Here is a 27,271-nt window from a genome sequence, read left to right as displayed (position 1 = left end):
AATCATAAAAGATGATGCTGTGAAAGTGCTGCACTCAATATGTCAGTAAATTTGGAAAACTCAGCAGTGGCCACAGGACTGTAAGAGGTCAGTTTTCTTTCCAATCCTAAAGACAGGCAATGCCAAAGAATGTTCAAACTACCACACAATTGCTCTTATCTCACATGCTAGCAAAGTAATGCTCAAAATTCTCCAAGCCAGACTTCAACAGTATGTGAACCATGAACTTCCAGATGTTCAAGCTGGTTTTAGAAAAGGCAGAGGAACCAGAGATCAAATTGCCAATATCAGTTATATCATCAAAAAGGCAAGAGAATTCCAGAAAAACATCTACTTCTGCTTTATTGATTAGGCCAAAGCCTTTGACTGTGTGGATCAAAACAAACCGTGGAAAATTCTTAAACAGATGGGCATACCAGACCACCTTACCTGCCTCCTGAGGAACCTATATGCAGGTCAAGAAGCAACAGTTAGAATGGGACATGGAACAACAGACTAGTTCAGAATTAGGAAAGGAGTATATGAAGGCTGTATATTGTCACCCTGCTCATTTAACTTATATGCAGAATACATCTTGCGTAATACCTGGCTGGCTGAAGCACAAGCTGGAATCATGATTGTAGGGAGAAATATCAATAACCTCAGACATGCAGATGCTGCCACGTTTATGGCAGTAAGGGAAGAGAAACTAAAGAAACTCTTGATGAGGGTGAAATAGGAGAGTAAAAAAGCTGGCTTAAAACTCAACATTCAAAAAATGAAGATTATGGCATCTGGTCCCATCACTTCATGGTAAATAGATGGGGAAACAATGGAAACAGTGACATACTTTATTTTGGGGGGCTCCAAAATCACTGTAGATGGTGACTGCAGCCCTGAAATTGAAAGATACTTACTCCTTGGAAGAAAAGTTATGACAAACCTAGACAGCACATTAAAAAGAAGAGACATTACTTTGCTGACAAAGGTCCAGATAGTCAAAGCTATGGTTTTCCTAGTAGTCATGTATGGATGTGAGAGTTGGACCATAAATAAAGCTGAGTGTTAAAGAATTCATGCTTTTGAATTGTGGTGCTGGAGAAGACTCTTGAGAGTCCCTTGGACTGCAAGGAGATACAACCAGTCAATCCTAAAGGAAGCCAGTCCCTAATATTCATTGGAAGGACTGATGGTGAAGCTGAAGCTCCAATAATTTGGCCACCTGATGCAAAGAACTGACTCCTTAGAAAAGACCCTGATGATGGGAAAGATTGAAGGCAGGAGGAGAAGGGTGGTGAGATGGTTGGATGGAATCACTGACTCGATGCGCAAGAGTCTGAGCAAGTTCTGGGAGTTGGTGATGGACAGGGAAGCCTGTCGTGATGCAGTCCATGGGGTTGCAGAGTCAGACATGAGTGAGGGACTAAACTGAACTGATTCAGTCATACAGAGCATATTTGTTTATTGCTTCAGGGTCTCGAAATCTGCTTAAGTTCTTCCCAGTATACAGTCTTATACCCGCTCCAAATACAATCACTGGGGAAGGAGACCAGCATCTCCATGATTGGTTAACATCAACTGTTACTCATCTTTTGGGTAGTGTGACAGAAATTCCAGGGAAATCAACATTCCCTACATAAACGTTTCTGTGCTGAATATTAAGCACAGAGCAAGAAAAGGGAGGATATTGCTCTGCATAGAGTGGTAATCTTTCCACTCTTTGCCCAGCTGGTTCTAGAGGTCTCTCTTTTAATTACCACCTCTTCTAAGAGTCCTCTCCTGACCTTATAACCTGACCTGGTCCCCTTGATTATTGTTTTGCAAATTTATTTGTATCTATCTTTGACTGTACCAGGTCTTTTTTGCTGTGCAGACTTTTCTCTAGTTGCGATGTGAGGGCCTCTCATTGTGGTGGTTTCTCTCATTTGGGAGCATGGGCTCTAGGTATGCAGGTTTCAGTTGCTGTGGCACTTGGGCTCAGTAGTGGCAGTTCCCAGGCTCTAAGAGCACAGACTCGATAGTTGTGGCACTCAGGCTTTGTTGTTCTGTGACATGTACGATCCTCCTGGATCAGCGATTGAACTGGTGTCTCCTGAATTGGCAGGCAGATTCTTTTCCACCGAGCCACCAGGGAATTTTTGATCACAGAAAATTGCCTATAAATCTCAATTAATAATTATGCATTTTTGTTGTATTCATTTTGTTTATAATTTAAAATATATATTTAATATAAAATATAACATGCAAATAGATTACATATTAATAGGATATACATTAAAATTAATTAAAACAATATTTAATATACATATGCTGCTACTGTTGCTAAGTCACTTCAGCCGTGTCTGACTCTGTGCAACCCCATAGATGGCAGCCCATCAGGCTCCCCCGTCCCTGGGATTCTCCAGGCAAGAACACTGGAGTGGGTTGCCATTTCCTTCTCCAGTGCATGAAAGTGAAAAGTGAAAGTGAAGTCACTCAGTCGTGTCCGACTCTTAGCGACTCCATGGACTGTAGCCTACCAGGCTCCTCCGTCCATGGGATTTTCCAGGCAAGAGTACTGGAGTGGGATGCCATTGCCTTCTCTGAATATACATATACACAATTATAAATATATATTTATAATTTTATAAATTATACATTAACTTTGTTGTCTGTCTCTTCTTTATCCCTATCATCTCAAGGATGCTACTCCTCTGGGGAAAGATCACTTTAATAGAACTTGTGATTTTTGAGTAAAATAAAAACACTATTCCATTATTGGGAGGATACAATTAATAGGACGCTTTACTGAGCTACACAAGATGATGTGCATATTCAGTGCTACAAATGATCTCAGCTGTTACATAAACCTCTGTGACACACATATACAAGTGCTGTAAATGGTCTCAGCTGTCACATAGTCATTATTTACAGAATGTGGAGTGAGAGCCATGCCATCATGCCATGAACATGCCGTCTTGGCTAATTTGCTCTCTCCCCACAGTAGCCGTTCCCTTCTCCAGGTGATCTTCTCCACCCAGGGATTGAATCCCATCTCCCATAAGATTGCTAAATGTTGAGCTATTACAATTTGCCAGACATGTTTACTTAATTCTCACAACACTGTAAGTTAGGGATTCTTCTTCTTCTTTCCATTTTACAGACTTCAGCACCTCCTTTCCTGTCTATGGTATTATGGCTGCTTAGTGGTGGACCTGGGAGGGCTCTAGTTTTTCTTGTACTTTGTTCAGTTTTTACACAAATTCCCAAGGTTCTCTTCCATCAGAAGAGTACACATGCCCATGTATCAATGTGAAAATTATTTTGATTCACATGTTTAAAGGAAAATTCTGTGCATACACAGGGTGTGGACAGGTCACTAACTAATCAAGCAAACTAGAACTGATTTACCTTGGATGTCGCAGGACAGATACCAGAAACAATGTGTGAACAAAGCAAGGCACTTGTCACTTTCACTTTAAAAAGAAAATTCTTAAAAGAATGTAAGATTCGGGAAAGAAATTCTAAAGATGTCATATTTAATGTGAATTTTTTGTTAAAGCACATGTTTTCAGTAGGGACTGACAATAAATTAATACACATAGTAATGTAAAATCAGTGTAAATTCATGTAAGTGCCAAAAGACTATTTGGTATACTGCTACTATATAGATTGCTTTCTACATCAGGCTGCCAAACAATCTTATCAATGTTACTCGTCCAAAACAACCACTTTTTGTGTGGGGAGAGTTTCCTATAAAGTCTCTGATTAATTCCTGTTTTCTTTCATTTGCTGCCCAACCCCCCTCCCACATTAAGTCTTGTAAGTGAGCTGTTATCTCATTATCAGACCAGTAGGAGTGGGGGGAAACTGCAAGGATACATGGCTCCACTGTTTTATGCTTTTTCAACCAGCTTTTCACTGTTATTTATGGAGTGGGGATTTGGGTTTTGGTCATTTCTGCAGCAAACCTCTATTGGTGCCTACTACTTGACAGATTGTGTGGGTAAAGATCAGAGAACAAGACTTACCCTAGATCTGCTTTTGTATAGCTTTTATTCCAGTGAGAGCAGATAGAAAATAAACAAAATGTAGAGGTAAGCCACAAGGGGTGGGTGCTCTGTTGCCAAAGGCTAGAGGATGAGATACAGACTGATGGGGGTGAGAGTAGTGAGGGCCTTTTGCTTGTGTTGCCTTGACTGGGTTTCCTGTAAACAGAGCACGACCTGGCAAGAAGGAGCCAGGTCAGGGTCTGACTTGTTTGTATCTCTAATCAGAGGAGAGACCAGTGACACACACTTAAAACTCTTGAATTTTTGCATTTTTCTCTCCAAACCTAGAAACATAACAACTTTATAGAACTGTAAAGAACAAGAAAATAATTTGTCCAGCAACTTTGTATATGGGAAAAGAATGACCATATTCAGTGAATTTATATTGTATGTTAATTATCTCACTAAACACAAAATATAAAAGGCTATACAAAGTTAAGTTGTTGGTTGTTTTTCTTTTTATTATTAAATTCCCTTCCGCTAACCCAGTGGTCCCCAGGTCAGCCTTCTGTGTTCCTGACCTTTTCTAAGGTGACTTCCTTGGAATGTTCTTAAGCCCACTGAAACTGAATGTAGAAAAATAGCACAACTGATTCTTTGACCCTGTCCTCTCCCATTTCAGCATTCTCTCAGTGTTAGGCAGGGCTGTAACTTTCTAACATTACAATCAAGAATTTCTATTATTACCTTTGATTGTTCTCCTGTCTTGTTAGCATCCATGTGATGCTGAGAGTATCTTTGGATTCTCTCCACAGGCAAGGGCAGAACTTACAACTTCCTGTCTGGGTGATGTTAAATTATTTCTTTCTCTGTGTTTCATCTCTAAAGTGGGGATAATAATAGTACCCACCTCGTAGGATTGTTGTAACAAGTGGTTTGCTGGCCCTAAAGCATTTCAAATAGTAAGCACTCCATAAGTATTTTTATGGTTTCATAATTACAAAATTCCTTCTATAATCCATTTACTGGCTCTGTCTTTTCATTCTCCTTTATTTTATCCACCCCTTTGCTATCTCATGTAAGCTATCACCACTCCCTTGAGTACAGCGATTCCATACAGCCAAGTACAAAATTGTCTTAACTGCCTGTAAATTCTTCATTCATTCATTCCACAAAAATTTTTTCCCAAAGAACTCATTTTCTGTTTATTTGTTCGTTCATTCATCCATTTAGTAATCATGTGTCTTTGCACTAGTGACTATGTGACTATGGCAGATTCCTAAAGCAGAAAATACAGTGTGCCATTGGCAAGGCCAGGATCAAGTTGAAAGGATTTTTATATGAACTAGTAAGAAATAATACAAGAGGACTCACAGCTTGTGAGTTTCCCACTGAGCAAACACTCATGCAGTTCTTTGCCACCTTAAAGTTTTATAGGAATGTTTTTAGAGTTATGCAGTGTTTATTCAACTTTTGCTTTGATCCTTAGTCTAATCCTCTTATTAGATTGAAGTACTTTGAGAAAGGGGAGCAGGCATGCTGTGGAGTTCGTATGTCGGCTCTGGGGAACAGAAGCGTCCCTGCTCTGCTGTTTGCTGACCATGAGATGATGGAAAGTTTCTCAGCTTCTTTGAGGCTCATTTCTTCTCTATAAAATGGGGATAAAACAGCATTTTTTAAAGTTGATATGAAGATTGAATGATATAATCCATTTAAATGCTTAACCCAAAACCTGGCACTTGTAAGTATTCAATAAACATAAACTAGCAATATAACTGCTGCTGAGAGAGTGTTTATTAAGTGAAAAATCTGTATACTTCTCAAGATGTCCAGTACAGTGCTTTGTAAGTAGTAGACAGTGAAGCAATCTTGTTATTATATAAGTTAAAGACCATGAAAACTCCACGCTGTCTCTCAAAAGCTTGCAAAGAATGATACTTTAATATTTACTAACACAAGACTTGAAAACTCCAACCAAAAGGCAAAGACTGGCTGAATGGATAAAAAAAAAAAGACCCCTATATATGCTGTCTACAAGAGACCCACCTCAAAACAAGGGACACATACAGACTAAAAGTGGAGGGCTGGAAAAAAAATATTTCACGCAAACAGAGACCAAAAGAAAGCAGGAGTAGCAATACTCATATCAGATAAAATAAACTTTAAAATAAGGCTGTGAAAAGAGACAAAGAAGGACACTACACAATGATCAAAGGATCAATCCAAGAAGAAGATATAACAATTATAAATATCTATGCACCCAACATAGGAGCACCACAATATGTAAGGCAAACGCTAATGAGTATGAAAGAGGAAATTAATAGTAACACAATAATAGTGGGAGACTTTAATACTCCACTCACACCTATGGATAGATCAACTAAACAGAAAATTAACAAGGAAACACAAACCTTAAATGACACAATGGACCAGCTAGACCTAGTTGATATCTATAGGACATTTTACCACAAAACAGTCAATTTCACCCTTTCCTCAAGCACACACAGAACCTTCTCCAAAATAGATCACATCCTGGCCCATAAATCTAGCCTTGGCAAATTAAAAAAAAATGAAATCATTCCAGTCATCTTTTTTGACCACAGTGCAGTAAGATTAAATCTCAATTACAGGAAAAAAAAATATTAAAAATTCAAACATATGGAGGCTAAATAACATGCTCTGAATAACCAACAAATCATAGAAGAAATCAAAAAAGAAATCAAAATATGCATAGAAATGAATGAAAATGAAAACACAACAACCCAAAACCTATGGGACACTGTAAAAGCAGTGCTAAGGGGAAGATTCATAGCATTACAGGCTTACCTCAAGAAACAAGAAAAACGTCAAATAAATAACCTAACTCTACACCTAAAGCAACTAGAGAAGGAAGAAATGAAGCATCCCAGGGCTAGTAGAAGGAAATAAATCTTAAAAATTAGGGCAGAAATACATGCAAAAGAAACTAAAGAGACCATAGCAAAAATCTACAAAGCTAAAAGTTGGTTTATTGAAAAAATAAACAAAATTGACAAACCATTAGCAAGACTCATTAAGAAACAAAGAGAGAAGAACCAAATTAACAAAATTAGAAATGAAAATGGAGAGATCACAACAGACAACACTGAAATACAAAGGGTCATAAGAGACTACTACCAGCAGCTCTATGCCAATAAAATGGACAACTTGGAAGAAATGGACAAATTCTTAGAAAAGTGTATAACTTTCCAAAACTGAACCAGGAAGAAATAGAAAATCTTAACAGACCCATCACAAGCAAGGAAATCGAAACTGTAATCAGAAATCTTCCAGCAAACAAAAGCCCAGGACCAGATGGCTTCACAGCTAAATTCTACCAAATATTTAAAGAAGAGCTAACACCTATCTTACTCAAACTATTCCAGGAAATTTCAGAAGAAGGTAAACTTCCAAACTCATTCTATGAGGCCACCATCACCCAAATTCCAAAACCAGACAAAGATGCCATGAAAAAAGAAAACTACAGGCCAATATCACTGATGAACATAGATGCAAAAATCCTTAACAAAATTCTAGGAAACAGAATCCAACAACATATGAAAAAGATCAGACATCATGACCAAGTGGGCTTTATCCCAGGAATGCAAGGATTCTTTGATATTCACAAATCAAACAATGTAATACACTACATTAACAAATTGAAAGATAAAAACCATATGATTATCTCAATAGATGCAGAAAAAGCCTTTGACAAAATTCAACATCTATTTATGATTAAACCTCTCCAAAAAGCAGGAATAGAAGGAACATACCTCAACATAATAAAAACTATATGGGCCAAACCCACAAGAAGCATTACCCTCAATGGTGAAAAATTGAAAGCATTTCCCCTAAAATCAGGAACAAGACAAGGTTGCCCACTCTCACCACTACTAATCAACATAATTTTGGAAGTTTTGGCCACAGCAATCAGAGCAGAAAAAGAAGTAAAAGGAATCCAGGTTGGAAAAGAAGAGGTAAAACTCTCACTGTTTGCAGATGACATGATCCTCTACATAGAAAACCCTAAAGACTCTACCAGAAAATTACTAGAGCTAATCAACGAATATAGTAAAGTCACAGGATATACAATTAACACACAACAATCCCTTGCATTCCTATACACTAACAATGAGAAATAGAAAGAGAAATTAAGGAAACAATACCATTCACCATTGCAACAAAAAGAATAAAATACTTAGGAGTATATCTACCTCAAGAAACAAAAGACCTATACATAGAAAACTATAAAACACTGATGAAAGAAATCAAAGAGGACACAAACAGATGGAGAAATATACCGTGTTCATGGATTGGATGAATCAATATTGTAAAAATGACTATACTACCTAAAACAATCTATCGACTCAATGCAATCCCTATCAAGCTACCAATGGTATTTTTCACAGAACTCGAACAAATAATTTCACAATTTGTATGGAAATACAAAAAACCTCAAATAGCCAAAGTAATCTTGAGAAAGAAGAATGGAACTGGAGGAATCAACCTGCCTGACTTCAGGCTCTACTACAAAGCCACAGTCATCAAGACAGTATGGTACTGGCACAAAGACAGAAATATAGATCAATGGAACAGAATAGAAATCCCAGAGATAAATCCATGAACCTATGGACACCTTATCTTCGACAAAGGAGGCAAGGATATACAATGGAAAAAAGACAACCTCTTTAACAAATGGTGCTGGGAAAACTGGTCAGCTACTTGTAAAAGAATGAAACTAGAACACTTTCTAACATCATACACAAAAATAAACTCAAAATGGATTAAAGATCTAAATGTAAGACCAGAAACTATAAAACTCCTAGAGGAGAACATAGGCAAAACACTCTCCGACATAAATCACAGCAAGATCCTCTATGACCCACCTCCCAGAATATTGGAAATAAAAGCAAAAATAAACAAATGGGACCTAATGAAACTTAAAAGCTTTTGCACTACAAAGGAAACTATAAGTAAGGTGAAAAGACAGCCCTCAGATTGGGAGAAAATAATAGCAAATGAAGAAACAGACAAAGGATTAATCTCAAAAATATACAAGCAACTCCTGCAGCTCAATTCCAGAAAAATAAATGACCCAATCAAAAATTGGGCCAAAGAACTAAACAGACATTTCTCCAAAGAAGACATACAGATGGCTAACAAACACATGAAAAGATGCTCAACATCACTCATTATCAGAGAAATGCAAATCAAAACCACAATGAGGTACCATTACACGCCAGTCAGGATGGCTGCTATCCAAAAAGCTAGAAGCAATAAATGCTGGAAAGGGTGTGGAGAAAAGGGAACCCTCTTACACTGTTGGTGGGAATGCAAACTAGTACAGCCACTATGGAGGACAGTGTGGAGATTCCTTAAAAAACTGGAAATAGAACTGCCATATGACCCAGCAAGCCCACTGCTGGGCATACACACCAAGGAAACCAGATCTGAAAGAGACAGGTGAACCCCAATGTTCCTCGCAGCACACTGTTTATAATATCCAGGACATGGAAGCAACCTAGATGCCCATCAGCAGACGAATGGATAAGGAAGCTGTGGTACATATACACCATGGAATATTACTCAGCCATTAAAAAGAATTCATTTGAATCAGTTTTAATGAGATGGATGAAACTGGAGCCCATTATACAGAGTGAAGTAAGCCAGAAAGATAAAGAACATTACAGCATACTAACACATATATATGGAATTTAGAAAGATGGTAATGATAACCCTATATGCAAAACAGAAAAAGAGACACAGATGTACAGAACAGACTTTTGAACTCTGTGGGAGAAGGCGAGGGTAGGATGTTTAGAGAGAACAGCATCAAAACATGTATATTATCAAGGGTGAAACAGATCACCAGCCCAGGCTGGATGCATGAGACAAGTGCTCGGTTCTGGCGCACTGGGAAGACCCAGAGGAATCGGGTAGACAGGGAGGTTGGAGGGGGGATCAGGATGGGGAATACATGTAAATCCATGGCTGATTCATGTCAATGTATGGCAAAAACCACTACAATATTGTAAAGTAATTAGCCTCCAACTAATAAAAATCAATGGAAATAAAAAGACTTGAAAATTCATAAATATAGGAATTATTCATATTGAAACCAGTAGACAATGTTCTCCTAGTGTCTTGTTTCATAAAATTCTACTGATATTATCTAATTTAGTGGAATGTTAAGTACTTGGGGCAGTCTTCCTGCCCACTTCTGATGTCTATGTCTGAAGCTTTCTCTATCTTCCTTATACTTTAATAAAACTTTATTACACAAAAGCTCTGAACAATCAAGCCTCATTTCTGGCCCCAGATTGAATTCTTCTCATCTGGAGGCCAAGAATCCCAGAGTCTTTCATGGTCCAGCAACAACCTTTCCTTTTGGGGGCTTGTCCGGGATTCTTCAGGAAAAGGTGAGGATGCTTGGAGCTCAGTTCTTTGTTCTCCTAGCAAACATGTTTTCTACTATACTTTAACTCTACGGTGTGCTTGTGTGAGTGAATGACATGCCCTGCACGAAGGAAGGGAGGAGCCCTACTTAGCAGTTTGGTGGTGACCTCATATGGCTTATAGGACTTCCCTGGTGGCTCAGAAGGTAAAGCGTCTGCTTGCAATGCAGGAGACTTGGTTTTGATCCCTGGAGAAAGAAATGTCAACCTGCTCCAGTACTTCTGCCTGGAAAATTCCGTGGACAGAGGAGCCTGGCAGGCTACAGTCCCCCGGGTAGCAAAGAGTTGGACACGGCTGAGTAACTTCACTTTCTTTTCTTTCTTTCTTTTCTATTAAATATTTATTGTGTGTGTGTGTGTGTGTATGTTCAGTCACAACTCTTTGTGACACCAGGGATTGTAGCCTGCCAGACTTCTCTGTACATGGAATTTTTCAGGTAAGAATACTGGAGCAAGTTGACATTTTCTATTCCAGGAATCTTCCAGACCCAGGAATCAAACCCGCATCTCTTGTGTCTCTTACATTGGCAGGTGGATCCTTTACCACTGTGCCATCTGGGAAGTCCAAATATTTATTACCAGATTATAAATGAGTTTGTTTATCAAACTTATCAGACTCTATAAAATGTAAATAGAATAGAACAAGGTAAAAGTTTTTTCCTCTAATACATTTTCTTTTGAAGTAGAGCTGAATGATTTAAAATTTTTCAAATGCTCTTTCTCTTTAGAAATTGGATGATGGGCTTTTAAGTAATTGGTGGCATGCCAATTCTCAAATAACTCCAAATGTGGACCTATAATTAAAATCAGAAATTTGAACTGTAGAAACATGTTCTTAATATGTCCCACTATTTTTTCTCTTTATTTATGTGACTCCCTTGCTATTCTATTGCATGCTATTATACACACACACACACACATGCATATATTAGCATATATACACACATATATATGCATACTGTCTTAAATTGAAGAAAGTAGGGAAAACCACAAAGTCTTTCAAGTATGATCTAAATCAAGTAAGTCTCTTTTAATTATACACTGGAGGTGATGAATATATTCAATGGATTTGATTTGGTAGACAGAGCGTCTGAAAAACTATGGATGGAGGTTTGTAACACTGTACAGGAGGCAATGACTAAAACCATCCCAAAGAAAAAGAAATACCAGAAGGCAAAGTGGTTATCTGAGGAGGCTTTACAGATAACTGAAACAAGAAGAGAAGTGAAAAGTAAGGGAGAAAGGGAAAGATATACCCAACTGAAAGCAGAGTCCCAGAGAACAGCAAGGAGAGATAAGAAAGCCTTCTTAAATGAACAATACAAAGAAACAGATGAAATAAATAGAATGGGAATGACCAGAGATCTCTTCAAGAAAACTGGAGATATCAAGGGAACATTTCATGCAAGGATGGGCATGATAAAGGACAGAAATTGTCAGGACCTAGCAGAAACAGAAGAGAGTAAGAAGAGGTGGCAAGAATACACAGAAGAATTAAACAAAATAGGTCTTAATGACCTGGATAACCGCGATGGTGTGGTCACTAACCGGGAGCTGGACATCGTGGAATATGAAGTCAAGTGGGCCTTAAGAAACATTACTGTGGACAAGCGGCCCCAAGATGGCAGAGGAATAGGATGCGGAGACCACTTTCTCCCCCACAAATACATCAAAAAATCATCTGCATGTGGAGCAACTTCCACAAAACAACTTTTGATTGCTGGTGGAGGACCCCAGATACCCAGAAAGGCTACCAATCTCTTTGAAATGAGGTATGACAAAAGATAATGATGAAAAGGGAGACAAAGGATTTAGGGACTGAGACCCATCCTGGGGAGGGAGTCATGAAGGAGGAGAAGTTTCCACATAATTGGAGACCCTTTCATAGGTGGAGTCAGTGGGAAGCTTTGGAATCTCAGAGGGTAGCACTGGAAAAAAAATCACCACAAAATTCACACCAAAGGGCAGTTACGGGCTGAGAAGCAGCTCACACGTGCACATCCACCTGCATTGTGTGGGGGCTGAGTGGAGGCATGGACTGCATTGTTGGTCTGGTAAGGACTGGGGTTGTCTTGTTTTTTTGTACTGTGCACTGAACCCAGGGTAGGTAAGGGGTGACTGGGGAAGCTGGAAAAACACTCAAAGAGCCGTGGGGACTACAGACATGTTTATTTTCTCTGGGCAGCAGTAGCCTGGAGTTCTCAAGTAGGAACGATGTACTAAGACAGAACAAAAGTGATTCGTGGCCAAGCGGGTAAAATGTGACACATTTGTGCAATGCTACAGCTGATACATAACCATATGAGGCCAGCAATATCATTGTTTACAGAACACGAGGTGAGGGGGCATGAAGGAGTGGGGGAGGAGAGCCTGCCTGATGCCATGTTGTCAGTTAGTTTCTTCACATTCCACCCCTCAGGGTTTTCTGTCCCACTGATAACAAAGATTTGGTTCCCTGTGGCTTCCTTCTGGCATGTACCACCACTGCTTGTATCCACATCTCACAACAACAGTAAAGCTTACAACAACAAACTGCTAGGGTGCAGGCTATACCTCTAATACAGAGCAAAACCCAATGCCAGGTACTGGACAAGCTGGCCTACCATTTCTACAGTGGGTCTACGGTAAGGCATTGCACATCGTGGATTTCTTATCATGTGCTGTAGTGCTCCTGTAACATTTTCATGATTATTTGGTATATACACACAATATTTGTGTCCAGTAATGCACACATGCCACCTTGTGCAGCAGTCAATAGATCAAGGGCCATTTGGTTCTGCACAGTTGTTTTTCTCCTGTGGTACATTTCTTCATCTAACAGGGTTAAGGCTTGGTCTATATAATTTAAAGCACAGGCAGTATGTAAAGCAAGGGCAGTAACTTGTACCTCAGTAACTATGGCTGCCCCTTGGGGGGAAAGCAACGCCAAGGGGTAGTACCACCAGGGGTTCCATTTTACTAGGTACTGTGCATGGACCATGTGAGAGAGCTGTATCTACTGAGGTGAGCAGGTAAGGCCAGCCCCGTGTGCACTGTCCAATCCAATTCTCAGCAAATATGGCCATCTTTATGACCCACATACCCACAGAGTGCCATGAGGGACAGAGATCACGCTATTGACCATTTGATAGTCTGATTCAATGTTAACTTTAGCACAAGGAGATGGGGGTTCCACCCTGTTGGCTTAGTACCACCCTTTTTATCTACTCAAAGGGGTGCAATGTCCTATAAGTCAACATTCAGAGCTGGCAACTAGGAAAACCCGTCCCACAGAACATGTCCTTGGGGCGAGGCATGTTCTGTCATTTTTTACCTCTTTTATACAATCAAGCACCTTGTCTCCTCTCATTCAGTCTTCTTCCGTTTCAACCAGAAGACAAGTCCAGTTGGCCATAGTCATGGGATGAGTGAGCCAGGGCAGTCCCATGGCAACTCCAACAGGGAACTCATTGTAGACCCAAAATGTCGACATGTTTTGTACCATCATGTAGATGTGTGTCAATCTACAATCATATTGGTCATGACACACCTACGGGCAGAAAGACAAAGAGGTCAAATGTACTAGCATAGGTAATTTTTCCATCTAATAGGACACATGTAAGCTTTGTCTTGGGAGAGAATGGTTCTTGGTAACGGAGGTCTACTTTGTTTCATGTACCACACCTATTTGCTTGATCTCTCACATCCTGTGCCTCCACGTGGAGAGTAAGAGGGGAACTTATGATAGACCACAGGAAGTGCACAAATGCACTTTTCAACACGGAGGCAGTTCCCTGTGGTCCTGGCCACATGACATGCACATGAGGGGGCCAGGTGCTGGTTGCCCAGGGGACAACCTGGAAGTCATGTTGCAGTCCCTACCCCCATGAGGCTAGTAGGGCTTCACTGCAGGGGAGGTGTCTTTATCTTCCATGGCCAGGTCCAGTCTGCCATCTGTCCTTGTGCAATCCTGGTTGGGGCTGGCAACATGATGTTACCTTGGGTTCCATAACCAGGCTCTAAGACCATATCTGAGGTTGTCACTTGCAGTTGTATCTGCACAGCAGCACAATGCAGAAGAGCCTTCACAGGGGCAACTTTGCCCCTGTGTGGTTTTTCATTGGGGGACCCATAAAACCCCCATAGATGTTGTGTCCACCCCATCAAGGAGGGGTGATCAGTAGACAGCTGCAGACCTTGCTTTAGCAAACTATTATATTGCTCAATCATACCCACTGCCTGTGGGTGATATGGGACATGAAATACTATTGAATTCCCAGTCTCTGGCCAGTCCAAGACTTCCTTTCTGGTAAAATGGGTACCTTGATCACTGTCTATAATCAGAGGGCCAGGGAAACAGCAAACCTGTAACTGTATCTACAGCTGTCAGAGCAAAGCTGGCATTCTCTGATATTGACAGAGGCCCTACAGAGTCCACTTGCCACTGAGTCAAAGGAATGCTTCCCCTTACACCACTTGTCCATCAGTGCCTGTCAGCCTGTGGGAATGAAGAGACTCCTGGGCACATGTGGAGCAATCATGGCAAGCATCTGTTATTTCCCTCCAAGAAATGGGAAGATCCCATCTTTTGCCCACGTGGTTTTCATCCCTGCACGATGCAGGCACCGGTGTAGCCAAGTTGCTACCTCTCCACCCATAGGACATGCACTAACCTGTCAGCCTCATAATTCTCTGGGCTTGCCATAGGCAGGTGCCCTGTTACGTGTATCACTGTTATGTCCTTTCCATGTCCTAAGTCCCATAGATCTTGCCACATGGCTTGTTCCCACAGGATCTGTTGCCTACTAGCCACTGCTGTGTCTTTAAGGTAGTAAACCATAAGGTTAAGCCTTTATGAACTGGCCAACTATCTGTACAGATGGTAAGGGATGTTGCCTCATTTTTGACCACCATTCAGGCAGCGTATAACTCAGCCCACTGGCTGCTTTGACCAACTCCAGAGTTAAATCATATAGTGTCTGTGGTAGACTGCATGGCAAGGGTGGTCCAGGAGGAGGCCTGGCCCCAGCTGGACCCATCAGTATACCAAACCTGGGCATCTACTGGGGCTTTACCTTCCTTAAACAGTGAGGGTTCTGGCCTCACCATCATCGGAGTGTCTCCCAATGTGTCCACTGTAAATGTTACCGGTCCTAAAATATTAGGTCCTAAAATATTATTATATATTAGCTGTTAGCTCTTGAAATAATGGTCTGGCAGATAGAGAACTCCTTTGTTCTAAGTATGCCCCCCACTTAGCCTAAGTTTGGATTTGTGCCACTCCTGTCTTGGGAGAGGACACCCAAGACCACAGCCAGCCCACTATAGGATGTGTTGTCTTGACAAGCACCAGGGCCTTCTCCATGATCACCTCTGTGGACAGTAAAGTGCCATACACAGCTGCCAATTTCTTCTCCACCAAAGCGTATCTCTTTTCCACCGGCTTCTTAATTGAGACCAAAATCCCAAAGGAGCACCTAGCTGCTCTTGTCATTGCCACAAGCCCCACCCAAACCCTTCCTGGGTAATGAATAGTGAAGTTGCTCAGTCGTGTACACTTTGTGATCCCATGGACTGTGGCCTACCAGGTTCTGCCATCCATGGAATTTTCAAGGCAAGAGTACTGGAGTGGGTGCCATTTCCATCTCCAAGGGATCTTCCTGACCTGGGGATGGAACCCGGGTCTCCCGCATTGCAGGCAGAAGCTTTACCCTCTGAGCCACAATATGTACATCTAATTCAAAGGTTTTGTAGGGTGCCTGGGCTTGCTGAACGGCTCGCTTGATGGCTCAGAACACATGTTACACAGTATCTGACCAGTTCCAAGTTACCCACTTTTCTATTAACGAGTATAAGGGGCATGCCATTTGGGCTAGGTGAGGTATGAACGTCCTCCATGTTGGCCCAAGAGGCAACATAGGTTTGTAACTGAGTCACAATTGTAGGCAGTAGGTACATTTATATATATATATATATTTTTTTTTTTTCTTTAGACTGTATTTATTCTTTTTATTTATTTATTTATTTTTGTCATACATTGATATGAATCAGCCATAGATTTACACGTATTCCCCATCCCGATCCCCCCTCCCACCTCCCTCTCCACCCTATTCCTCTGGGTCTTCCCAGTGCACCAGGCCCGAGCACTTGTCTCATGCATCCCACCTGGGCTGGTGATCTGTTTCACCATAGATAGCATACATGCTGTTCTTTTGAAATATCCCACCCTCACATTCTCCCACAGAGTTCAAAAGTCTGTTCTGTATTTCTGTGTCTCTTTTTCTGTTTTGCATATAGGGTTATCGTTACCATCTTTCTAAATTCCATATATATGTGGCAGTAGGTACATTTATATTTTATTAGCCATCATAACTTTTGTTTTGGTTTAATTTTTGTTTAAACTCCTGTTTAAAGTTTGGTATAACTTCTGTCTTACCTGACCAGCCAACTTCCAAGAATTTGACAGACAATCTAGGCCCTTGGATTTTTGTGGCATTTATCACCCATCCACATGATTTCAAATGTGTTATAAGCTAGGGTGTACACTATTTTAAACCTGTAAGAAATCAGAGGTTAGTAACACATCATTAATATAACGAAACAGTTTCACTGATGTAGGGCGGTTTCATTTTTCCAAATCTCCCTTAACCAGCCCGTGACATATTGTTGGGCTATGTAAATATCCTTGGGAAAGGACCTGTAATGTCCACTGACACCCTTCCTAAGCGAATGCAAACGGATCTTGACTCTCAGCAGCTATAGCTATCCAGGAAAAAGTGAAAGTTAAAGTGTTAGTTGCTCAGTCATGTCTGACTCTTTGTGATCCCATGGACTGTTGCCTGCTAGGCTCCTCTTTTCCATGGGTTCTCCAGGCAAGAATACTGGAGTAGGTTGTCATTCCTTTCTCCAGGGGATCTTCCCAACCCAGGGATCAAATCCAGGTCTCCTGCATTGCAGGCAGATACTTTACTACCTCTTTACCATCATGGAGAAAAAGACATTAGCTAAATCCACCACAGTGATAAGTGCCCAAGGCTGTGGTTAACTGGTTCGTCAAATTGTGGATTGATGGCATGGCAGCTCACATGGGTGGCACCATTTTATTTAGTTCCTTGTAATCCACAGCCATTTGCCATGGGCCATCAGGTTTTCAGGTGGGCCACACAGGGAAGTTGATTGGGCTCTGTGCAGGGCATACAGTGTCTATTTTTGCCAGCTTGGCAATTGTGGCACTTATTTTTTGTGGTCACCTGGTAGATGATATTGTCTCACATTTACTGCCCCCTGGAGTGTTGGCAACACCCTTGGGGGATGCTTTGTATATCCATTCACGACTGTCTTTATTATACACACTTGGAGACAAAATTTCCTCACAGAGGTCTGTAACATGAGGTCTTGTAAGACATTTATCTCTAAAATATATTCTGAAATTGGGACCACCTACACAGTGTACACTTGCATAGGAAGCCATCTGATTTCCAACAGTAAGGACACAGGCTTTACTTCAATAGTTTGGCCACTGTAGCCATCAATATATGCATTAGGACCAGGAAACTGTTTTGGTTTGTCATATATCAGGCTGCATTCAGCACTGGTTTCTACCAGGGCCATTATTCTTTGTACATTGGTGCATGACCAGTGAATTGTAAGTTCTTCACGGAGCCTCTGGTCCCTGCTTGGGCTCTCTGGGTGGGCACCTTGGCCTGAACCCTATTCAAAGCAAAAACAGGGCATCAGAAGAAATATCTCCAGTTGGCATAAAGTCCTCTAGCTGAACTGTACATATTTTCATATTTGATAAACTGCTTTTCTGGTCTCAATTGCTTCCACAGCTCTAGGAATACAACATTAGGTTGTTCAACAATTTTATTTTTGTCAAGTCCCATTGCTAGCAAAGCAGTCCACATTTGTATCCTTGTCACCTGGGTGGGGCCTTTACTGGCTTGGTTTCCCATGGGGGCCTTCACAGCCCTAATGCTTTTGGCCTGCCACTGCCCTTCTGTGTCTCCCAAGCTAGTCATCATCGAGGTCACCTCATAGATAGGCCATCCCACATAGGGTGTAAGTATAGCAGGTAGAGGTTCAATATAGGTGGACAGAGTGCTATTCAACATGGTGTTTTGCATACTGCTGGTGAAATATTCCTCGTCAGGGCTCCAGATGTTCAGGTTAAACATCTCCTGTATCATGTCTAATTCTCTCACCACATGGGTCAACTCAGCATTGATATGCCACTTACTAACAGTATCTGGGAGCTGTCCTGCATTAGTCCGCATGGTGTGGATGGCAGCATTGATCTACTGTAGCAGGCTGTGTGTTTGGTTAGGTGCATCCTGAATAAGTCACTTAGCATTCTGCAATCTTTGTCTCAATGAGCAGTGCATGGTTAGGGTTGCCAACTGTTCTACTTCATTCCCCAGAACAAAGGATGCCATCCACCCCTGTGTCTCAAACTCACAACATCCATGTTGCCAAGGGTCCTCCAAGCCCTTCTTGAAACCACAGCCCCAAATTACCAATTCTTCCTGAGTATATGGCTGATATGTCATAAACTCAGTCATACTGGGGGCCTCTTAAGGATGTCTCCCCTGGGCCGTAGGCTTCTTATGTTTTATTTATTTTTTGTTGTACAATAGGTCTCACTGATAAGCAAGGACCTGTGGGTCCCTCATCTTTTATTACCTCATAATGCAAGGTGTCACATTCCACAAGGCCAGGCAGCTTTTGTTCCAGCATCTGAACCAGTTGCTCTACTTCCTCTGCTTGTCTCTTTAGTTTGCACACTTGCAGAGCATCATGGAGAGCACTTTCCATATTCACCTTCAAGGCCACCAGTAAAATCCATCCCATGGTGTCAGTGACAGTACATGCTGCTTTGTCCAGCAAGTGAGAGCTTACCGCCTGTAATGTCTTTTCAATACTGTATGGTGACCCATTCTCTGCCACCCAGACTTCCACCAGGGCCCATGCCAAGAGGACCACAGCCATCAGGTACTCATGCTCTGTGGTGGCCACTGGCTTCCTCCTTCCATTGGAGCCACAGGCTCCCCTACCTGCTGGGTATTCTGCTGACTACACCAGTTGTCTTGCTTCTTGTATTGTGAACTGAACCCAAGGTAGATAAGGTGTGACTGGGGAAGTTGGAAGAACACTCAAGGAGCCATGGGGGCTGAATACATGTTTATTCTCTGTGGGCAACAGCAGCTGGGAGTACTCAAGCAGGAATGATATACCAAGACAGAACAAAAGTGACTCATGGCCAGCGGGTACAATGTGATGCATGTGCACAGTGCTACAGCTGCTACATTACCATACAAGGTCAGCAATATCATTGTTTACAGAACACAAGGTGAGGGGGCATGAGAAAGTGGGACAGGAGAGACTCACTGATGCCATGTTGCCAGTTAGTTTCTTCACAGAGGTTGAATGCCCTGAGGACACTCAGGGGACTAATGTGGCACAGCAACCCAAATCGTGAGAACACCAGAGAGACAAAAAAAGAAAAACAAAGACCTTTCTATGGGAAGGCTCTAATGCCACACTGTGACCTCTGGTGTGCTCACAGAGCAAAGGATTGTGCCCTAGCGAATACCAAAGGAGAGAAAACCTGCCTCCCTGGAGGCAGAAAGGCAGGTGCATGAAAGCCAGAGGCAGAAGGCAAGGGTTTGTTGCAAACTTGGCCACAGAGACTGCATCTCCCACCAAGCTGTGAGCAGGTTGCCTTGTCACTAAGCCTAGTATTCTGGGTGGTTCATATCTGCCAGGAGTGTCACCTATTGATAGCAGACCCTGGAGGCGATGCATGGCCCCCCTGGGACTGTACGTGCATGGCAAACCCAGGATCCTGAGCAGTTTGGAGCAGGCCCACCAGGGACTGTGCCCTCACAGAAAGCCTGGGAACCTGAGTGGCTTAGACCTAGGAAGTGCATGCCACCTTGGGCTGTGTCAACCTCTCTGTGGCCCATCCACTGAGAACACTCCCCACATATGCCAGTGGTGTTTCTTTGCAGAAGAAACAAGTGGTGTTTCCACAGCACAACTGAGCAAGTGACTCTGAATAAGTGTTCACTTTTGCCCCCTTGTGTCAGTGCAGAGATAGACACTGAAGAGACTTGCAAGTAGAAGAGCCCAACCTAAGCAAAGAAAAGGGGAACTGCCTCAGAAGTGGCAGGTGCAACAGATTAAAATCCCGAAGTTAAGCTGAGGCTGTGCATATGAGGGGAAATTGTAGGCTTTGAGAACAAGTACAAGCTGGAAAAAGGGATTATCTGACACTGAACTGAACCTACAATACTTAAAAAAAAAATTTGTGTTCAATTTTATTTATTTTTTCTTTCATATTGTACTTTTGAGAATCTAATCTCTATTCTAGGCTTTTAATGTTTGCTTTTTGATATTTGTTACTAATTTTGTACTTTTAAGAGTCTAATTTTTAGTATCAATTTTCACTTAGGGATTTTATTACAGTGCTTGATTGCTCTCTTCCCTTTTGACTCTCCCTTTTTTCCTCCTTGTCAGCTCTATATCCCTCTTCCCTCTTCTCTTCTCTGTGTAACTCTGTGATTCTCTTTGGGTATTCCTAGTTGTCGGAGAAGGCAATGGCACCCCACTCCAGTACTCTTGCCTGGAAAATCCCATGGACGGAGGAGCCTGGTAGGCTGTAGTCCATGGGGTCACTAAGAGTCGGACATGATTGAGCGACTTCACTTTCGTTTTTCACTTTCATGCATTGGAGAAGGAAATGGCAACCCACTCCAGTGTTCTTGCCTGGAGAATCCCAGGGACGGGGGAGCCTGGTGGGCTGCTGTCTATGGGGTCGCACAGAGTCGGACATGACTGAAGTGACTTAGCAAATTCCTAGTTGTGGAGAGTCATTTCATCATTAATCTAGGGGTTTTGTCCTCTGTGCTGTGTGGGCTGAGAAATCTTGATGCTATGGTAAGAGAAGGACTAAAACCCAGAGGTAGGAGGCTCAACTGCAGAACGTTGGGCCCTCATAGACCTCCTGACCCCAGGGAATATTAATAGACGAGAGCGCATCCAAAAGCTTTCACACCTACTCTGAGACCAAGCTCCACCCAAGAGCCAGCAAGCTCCAGTGCAAGACAACCCATAATAATTCTCCAGCAAAACAGAAACACAGCCCTGAACATTAAAAGACAGACTGCCCAAAGCCACACAAAACCCATAGACACCCCAAAATTCACTACTGGACGCTACCTTGCCCTCCAGAGAGATGAGATTCAACTCCATCCACAAGAACACAGAGACAAGTTCCCCCAGTCAAGAAACCTTCACAAGCCACTGGTCCAACCCTACCCACTGGGAATAGACTCCATAGTTAAGAGGAACTATGACCCTCCAGCCTGCAGAAAGGAGATCCCAACACAGTAAACTAAACAAAATGAAAAGGGAGAGAAATATCCAGCAAGTGAAGAAACATGATAAAAACCCACCAAACCAAACAAAAGAGGAGGAGATAGGGAGTCTATGTGAAAAAAAATCAGAATAATGATCATAAAGATGATCCAAAAATCTTGAAAACAAAATGAAGTTATAGATAAATAGACTAGAGAAATGAATTGAGAAGATGAAAAATGTTTAACAAGGGCTAGAAGAAATAAAGAGTAGTCAGTTAGTAATTAACAGTGCAGTAACTGAGATTAAAAACATTCTGGAGGGAAACAACAGTAGAATAACTGAGACAGAAGAAAGGATAAATGAATTGGAAAATAGAATTGTGGAAATAAATAGAGTGGGAAAAAGAAAAAGGAACAAAAAGAAATGAGGACAGCCTCAGAGAATTATGGGAAAATGTTAAATGCCTCAGAATTTGAATCATAGGTGTCCCAGAAGAAGAAGACAAAAGAAAGGGCATGAAAAAATGTTTGAGGAGATAATAGTTGAAAATTTCCTTAAAATGGGGAAGGAAATAGCCACCCAAGTCCAAGGAGCCCAGGGAGTCCCATATAGGATAAACCCAATGCGAAGCACACCAAGATACATAATAATCAAACTAACAAAAATTAAACACAAAGAGAAAATATTAAAATCAGCAAGGGAAAAGCAATAAATAGCATACAAGGGGATCCACATAAGGGTAACAGCTGATCTTTCAACAGAAATTCTGTAGGCCAGAAGAGAATGGCAGGATATATTTAAAGTGATGAAACAGAAAACTTACAACCAAGATTACACTAACCAGCAAGATTCAAAGGAGAAATCAAAAACTTTACAGACAAGAAAAGCTGACAGAATTCAGCACCACAAAACCAGCTTTTCAACAAATGCTAGGATTTTTCTAGACAGGAAATACAGAAAAGGTTTATAAAAATGAACCCAAAACCATAAAGTAAATGGTAATGGGATCATGCTTATCAATAATTACCTTAAACATAAATAGGTTAAAAGCTCCAACCCAAATACAAAGACTGGCTGAATGGATACAAAAATAAGACTGCTATATATGCTGACTATAAGAAACTCACTTCAAATCCAGGGACACATACAGACTGAAAGTGAGGGGCTGGAAAAAGATATTTCATGCAAATGAAGATGAAAAGAAAGCAGAAGTAGCAATACTCATATCAGATAAAATAGGCTTTAAAATAAAGACCATTATAAGAGACAAAGAAAGACACTACATAATGATCAAGGAATCAATCCAAGAAGAAGATATAGCAATTATAAATAGTGCGCACCCAACATAGGAGCACCTCAATACATAAGGTAAAAACTCACAGCTATTAAAGGGAAAATTGTCAGTAACACAATGATACTGGAAGAATTTAAGATGCCATTTACATTAATGGACAGATAATCCAGACAGATTAGCAAGGAAACAGAAACTTATAATGATGCATTGGACCAGGTAGACCTAACTGATATCTACAGGGTGTTTCACTGAAAGACAATGGTTTTCACTTTTTTCTCAAGTGCACATGGAACATTCTCCATGATAGATCACATCCTTGGTCACAAATCTAGCCTTGGGGAATTTAAAAAATTTGAAATTATTTTAAGCATCTTTTCTGATCAAAATGCTGTAAGATTAGATATCACTATAGGGAAAAAAACTATAAAAAAACCCCACAAACATATGGAGGCTAAACAACATGCTTCTGAATAACCAACAGATCACTGAAGGACTAAAAAAGGAAATAAAAGTATGCATAGAAAAAATGATAATGAAAACACGACTACCCCAAACCTATGGGGGTTCAGTAAAAGCAGTGCTAAGTGGGAAGTTCATAGCAATACAAATCTATCTCAAGAAGTGTTGTGCTCCTTTGATGGACCGGAACCTGGTAGTCCAGAGTCAACAATAAGAAAGTAAAAGAGAGAGAAAGAGGTTGACATTCCCTGGTTTACACAGAGAACAAATAAAGCTCTTTGCACAGAGCTTACACTGCTTCTCGTTGGCACCAGGCGTCCTCTCGAGTGGGTGAAGGCACAGTGCACCTTCTCGAGAGGGTCTTAGAAGTCCAGGCAAGAAAAGGAGCTCAGCGGGCTTCTACACTCCAAGGAATTAGCCTGAGGGGGGAGAGAGAGAGAGAGAGAGAGAGGGAGAGAGAGAGAGAGAGGGAGAGAGAGAGAGAGAGAGAGACAGAGAGAGAGAGACAGAGAGACAGACAGAGAGAGACAGACAGAGAGAGAAGGAAAGAAAGACACGGGGACCCAAGAGAGAGAGAGAGAGAGAGAAGGAAAGAAAGACACGGGGACCCAAGAGAGAGAGAGAGAGAGAGAGAGAGAGAGAAGGAAATAAAGACACGGGGACCCGAGAGAGAGAGAGAGAGAGAGAGAGAAGGAAAGAAAGACACGGGGACCCAAGGTGTGATGGAGCAAAGGTGTTTTATTTAACATGGTATGAGTATATATAATGTCTTACAAGGTAGCTATTCTCATCAGTGATAACAATCAAAATTCCAGACTTACAAAACATAAGGTGATCCATATTAAAGAGAGAGAGTTGTAAACAATCACTTTTACCATATGGGTCATAAAAAGGAGGAGGTGCTTATCACTCTATGGAAAAACTAATGAAGGAAATGCATGGATTCCTCTTAATTTCTGAATATTCAGGAATTAATAAGGAACAGAGGATTTATGACAGATCCAAAACAGCACACAGTAAGCCTCCTGTTAAATGCTTCCTGACAAAGAAGCAAGAGAAATATCAAGTAAACAACCTAATTTTACATCTAAAGCAACTAAAAAAAAAGAAGAAATGAACAATTTCTTAGAAAAATATAACCTTGTAAAACTGAACCAAGAAGAAACAGAAAATTTGAACAGACAAATCACAAGCACAGAAGTCGAAAGTGTAATAAAAAATCTTCCAACAAGCAAAAGCCCAGGACACAGGTGAATTTTACCAAAAATTTAGAAAAAGGTAACACCTATCCTACTAAAACTCTTCCAGAAAACTGTAGAGGAAGGAAAACTCCCCAACTAATTCTATTAGGCTACCATCACCCTGATACCAAAACCAGACAAAGATGCCACAAAAAGAGAAAACTATAGGCCAATATCACTGATGAACATAGATGCAAAAATCCTCAGCAAAATTCTAGCAGATATATCATGATCAAGTGGGCTTTATTCCAGGGATGCAAGGATTTTTCCATATTTGCATATCATTCAGAGAGGTACACTATATTAACAAATTGAAAGATAAAAACCATATGATCATTTCAATAGATGCAGAGAAATACTTCAACAAATTCAACACCTATTTCTATTAAAAAAAAAAAAAACTCTCCAGAAAATAGGCATAGATGAAACATACTTCAACATAATAAAAGTCAGATATGACAAACCCAGAGCAAACATTATTCTCAGTGGCAAAAATTTGAAAACATTTCCTCTAAAATCAGGAACAAGACAAGGGTGCCCACTCTCACACTACTATTCAACATAGCTTTTGAGGTTCTAGCCACAGCAATCAGAGAATAAAAAGAAATAAAGGGAATCCAACTTGGAAAATAAGAAGTAAAGATTTCACTGTTTGCAGATGACATGATCCTCCACAAAGAAAGTGCTAAAGATGTCAACAGAAAATTACTAGAGCTAATTAATGAATATAGTAGTTTCAGGATAAAATTAGTACACAGAAATCTCTTGTATTCCTATACACTAACAATGAAAAAATCAGAGAGCCAAATTAAGGAAACAATTGTATTCACCTTTGCAATGAAAATAATAAAATAATTCGGAAAAAAATTACCTAAAGAAACAAATGATCTGTACACAGAAAACTCTAAAACACTGATGAAACAAATCAAAGATGATGCAAATAGAGAATTATACCATGTTCTTGGGCTTGGTGAAAATGAGTATACTACCCAAAGCAATCTATAGATTTAGTGCAATCACTTTCAAACTACCAATGGTTGCTTTCACAGAACTAGAACAAAAATGTTCACTATTAATATGGAAACACAAAAGACCCCAAATAGCTAAAGCTATCACAATGGTGTGATCAGTCACCTAGAGCCAGACATCCAATGCCAAGTCAAGTGGGCCTTAGGAAGCATCACTACAAACAAAGCTAGTGGAGGTGATGGAATTCCAGCTGAGCTGTTTTAAGTCCTAAAATATGATGCTGTGAAAATGCTGCATTTAATATGCCAGCAAACCTGTAAAACTCAGCAGTGGCCACAGGACTGGAAAAGGTCAGTTTTCATTCCAATCCCAAAGACAGGCAATGCCAAAGAATGTGCAAACTACCACACAATTACACTCAACTCACTCACTAGCAAAGTAGTGCTCAAAATTCTCCAAGTCAGGATTCAACAGTACCTGAACTGTGAACTTCCAGATGTTCAACCTAGATTTAGAAACGGCAGAGGAACCAGAGATCAAATTGCCAACATCCATTGGATCATCGAAAAAGCAAGAGAGTTCCAGGAAAACATCTACTTCTGCTTTATTGGTTACACCAAAGCCTTTGACTGTATGGATCACAACAAACTGGAAAATTCTTAAAGAGATGGGAATACCAGACCACCTGAACTGCATCCTAAGAGATCTGTATGCAGGTCAAGAAGCAACAGGTTAGAATCGGACATGGAACAACAGACTGGTTCCAAATCTGGAAAGGAGTACATCAAGGCTGAAATTGTCACCCTGCTTATTTAACTTATATGCAGAGTACATCATATGAAATGCCAGACTAGATGAAGCACAAGCTGGAATCAAGATTACTGGGAGAAATATCAATAACTTCAGATATGCAGATGACCCCACCCTTATGGCAGAAAGCAAAGAAGAACTAAAGAGCCTCTTGATGAAAGTGAAAGAGGAGAGTGAAAAAGTCGGCTTAAAGCTCAACATTCAGAAAACTAAGATCATGGCATCTGGTCCCATCAGTTCATGGTAAATAGATGGGGAGACAATGGAAACAGTGACAGACTTTTTTTTTTTTTTTTTTTTTTTTTTGGGGGGGGGACTCCAAAATCACTGCAGATGGTGATTGCAACCATGAAATTAAAAGATGCTTACCCCTTGGAAGAAAAGCTATGACCAATCTAGATAGTATATTAAAAAGCAGAAACATTACTTTATCAACAAAGGTCCATCTAGTCAAAGCTATCGTTTTTCCAGTAGTCATGTATGGATGTGAGAGTTGAACTATAAAGAAAGCTGAGTGCTGAAGAATTGATGCTTTTGAACTGTGGTGTTAGAGAAAACTCTTGAGAGTCCGTTGGACTGTGAGGAGCCCAAGGAGGAGTCCAACCTGTCAATCCTAAAGGAAATCAGTCCCTAATATTCATTGGAAGGACTGATGCGGAAGCTGAAACTCCAGTACTTTGGCCACCTGATGCAAGCAACCAATACATTGGTAAAGACCCTCGTGTTGGGAAAGAT

The 27,271-nt window shown here is 40.9% G+C and overlaps 1 long non-coding RNA gene across 1 annotated transcript; it reads left to right on the top strand.

Annotated features, from left to right (window-relative positions):
• Positions 1 to 1,086: 1,086 nt before the first annotated feature.
• On the top strand, positions 1,087 to 27,271 carry LOC122422747. Its single transcript, XR_006263946.1, has 2 exons — positions 1,087 to 1,142; positions 27,156 to 27,271. It is a non-coding gene; the product is annotated as an uncharacterized LOC122422747 (long non-coding RNA).

The sequence above is a fragment of the Cervus canadensis genome, chromosome 20, assembly GCF_019320065.1.
Source record: "Cervus canadensis isolate Bull #8, Minnesota chromosome 20, ASM1932006v1, whole genome shotgun sequence".
In the NCBI taxonomy this organism is placed as follows: domain Eukaryota; kingdom Metazoa; phylum Chordata; class Mammalia; order Artiodactyla; family Cervidae; genus Cervus; species Cervus canadensis.
This window is presented reverse-complemented; position numbering and strand designations above follow the sequence as displayed.